The sequence below is a fragment of the Geotrypetes seraphini genome, chromosome 6, assembly GCF_902459505.1.
Source record: "Geotrypetes seraphini chromosome 6, aGeoSer1.1, whole genome shotgun sequence".
Classification (NCBI taxonomy): domain Eukaryota; kingdom Metazoa; phylum Chordata; class Amphibia; order Gymnophiona; family Dermophiidae; genus Geotrypetes; species Geotrypetes seraphini.
In genome coordinates this window covers 62,695,355-62,698,397 of record NC_047089.1, presented here as the reverse complement: position 1 = coordinate 62,698,397, position 3,043 = coordinate 62,695,355, and positions in this window count along the sequence as shown.

The following is a 3,043-nucleotide window of genomic DNA, read 5'->3' as shown; positions in this document are numbered from 1 at the left end:
GAAAGTTCCTTAGTCCATTTAAGTGCAATAGACTCATAAGAGGGCTCACCTAATTGTTCCTGAAGGTGACGATGATGAAATCGCAATGGGATCTGAACTTGTGCTGTTAAACTCAACGCTTCCGAGAGGGACTCCATACAGCTGTCAGTGATGGCGTTGCGGGGCAAAGAAGTCACATATGAAGACAGTTGAAGGTAAGACAACCAGTCAGTGGGCCGCCAGCCGTTATCACGTCGCAGCTCCTCAAATGTCTTCAGAGCCCCCGAGGAATGCACTAATTGAAACACATATTGATTAGGTTGTAATGTCCACACAGCAGAGGACACCAAATCCAGGCCCGCTGTAAAGGCGCCATTACCTCGGAGAGGCAGATAAGGAGTCGCCGTGAAGGAGATATGAAGTTGTTTACATAGTATCTTCCATAAACATCGTAAAGGCATCAAAAATAGGTCCCTTGCAGAAGAAGTTTTCCGTGGTAAATGAGGAACATGGAGTAGGTAGCTGAAATGATATGGAGAACAAAGTAATAGTTCCTGAGAAGTTGCCGAGAAATGTTCAGTGCCCCTGAACCAGTCATTGAGATGACGCATTTGACACGCCCAAGATAACATGCGGAGGCTACGAAGACCAAAACCACCACGGTCTCTAGGGCGTGCCAGTCCAGACAAAGATATTCGTGCTCTCTTTCCATTCCACAGGAAGCGTTGTAGGCTTCTACCAAGTTGCTTTTCATGTTGTGCACTTAATAAAACAGGAATCATTTGAAATATATAAAGCCATTGAGGCACCAAAACCATATTATACAATGCTATTTTACCCAGTAATGAGAGTGGATAAACCCTCCAGTTCTCCAACCTTTGAACAGAAGTAGGAACCAGAGGGTCTATGTTAAGTTTGTACAGTACAGCAGGATCAGGTGTTATAATGATACCCAAATATGTAAGGTGACCCGACGCCCAGACCAGGGGAAAAACACCCTGCCATTGCGTCTGGACCTCCACAGTCAAAGGCAATACCATAGATTTTGATTTGTTCAACTGCATGCCCGAATACATACTAAATTCATCCAACAGTTCCAGGGCCCTAGGGAGTGATGTTGCAGGAGATCCCAATGTTAATAAAAGGTCATCGGCATAAGCCAGTACTCGTAAATGGGAGTCCCCCTCTGGTAACCCTATCAGGATGTCATCCCGTAGTATAGTGCGCAGAAAGGGGTCTAGGTATAGTAAGAAAAGAAGTGGAGAAAGCGGACTTCCTTGCCTCGTCCCACGTGCTATCTGAAAGACAGGGGAACGCGTACCATTAACCAAAATACAAGCCGTGGGATCTTTATATAGCAAGTGTAGCATGTCTAGGAACCACCCATCGAAGCCCATATATGTTAGTACATTAAAAAGGTACTCCCAATTAACTTGGTCAAAAGCCTTAGCTGCGTCCAAGCCCACCAATATCCCCTGATATGCAGAGTCTTTGGAACGTTGTAATGCGGTAAGTAGTCTGCGAACATTGAGAACTGAGTGACGATGTTGTACGAAGCCTACTTGTTCCGGAACTATCAAGCGGGGCAATAAAGTTGCAAGTCTATTAGCCAATATTTTGTCCAATATTTTAATATCCACATTAATTAGGGATATCGGTCGGTAAGATTCAATGTCCGTCTCCAGTTTACCCGGTTTAGGTATTAAAGTTATGAAGGCCTGATTTTCCCCCTGGGGAAAGGAGCCACCCTCTAAAGCAGCGTTATAGTAGGCCTCCAGAGGTCCACAGAGAGATGGAACAAGAAGTTTGTAGAACTCTGGGGAAAAACCATCTGGGCCCAGTGATGTACCCCCTTTAAGCTGTTTAACCGCTCCCTGTAACTCCTTGCCCTGGATGGGACGATTCAGCATGAAACGATCAGGTGAGGTTAGTCTGGGTACCCCTGCATCCGACAGATAATCCTCCACCTCTGGACCCCCCCGGCCATCTCTGGATGCGTAAAAATCTTTATAGTACTGGAGAAATCTATCCACTATGTCCGGCGTTGTAGTAGGTTCTCTACCTGAACTAAGAAGAATGCGAGAAATGTGACGATTGGGACGTTTAGGTTTAGTCAAGTTAGCCAGTAGACGCCCTGCTCTGTTCCCAAATCTGTAAAATTTAAACCTGCAATAATGAAAATAGTGTTGAGTGCGTTCATGCAATAAAGTATTTAGGGCATGCTGGGATGCCGCCAATGCCTCCTGCGACTGTTGGGATGGATGTGCAATATGAGCCCTCTTTAGACGTTTATACTCGTCCTCCAAATGTAGAATTCCCCAAGAAAGCCGAAGTCTGTGTGCACTAACATAGGAAATAATGTCTCCCCGAAGCACGGATTTAGCCGCTTCCCAAAATAATACCGGTTGAACCTGATGCTGAGAATTGAAGGTAACATAATCGTCCCATTTCTGAGTTAGATATTTCTGAAAATGCAAGTTTCTAAATAAATAGGACGGGAACCTCCAGGTTCCCCCATGTACTGGATCGGTACCAGTCAGTATGTCAAGCCAAATGGGGCAATGATCAGACACAGAAAGAGGACCCACTTCTGAAGCCTGTATGTTAGGTAAATATGCTGACGATGTCAATATGTAATCTATGTGGGAAAAGGTATGATGTGCACGAGATTGATGTGTAAAATCCCGGTCGGTAGGATATAACAGACGCCATGGATCAATAAGGTCTAATGTATCACATAAATATGGTATACCCTTAGTAAGACCGAATGACTGAGAAGAACCCGGGCCCGTTCTATCCATGCTAGGGTCCAGTACCTGATTAAAATCACCCAAAAGTATCAAAGGGTTATTAGGGTCCCGGACGCCAAGCCCTGCCAATGCGGTAAAAAATGTATGATCATATTGGTTAGGTGCATAAATCATAAGCAAGTTAAGTGTAGAGCCTGACATTTTAACCTTACATAATAAAGTCCTCCCCAAAGTATCGTGATAGATTTGTTCTACTGTTCCCGGAAATCCCTTTCTCACCAACAAAACCACACCTGCCTTCCCATTAGTAGAGG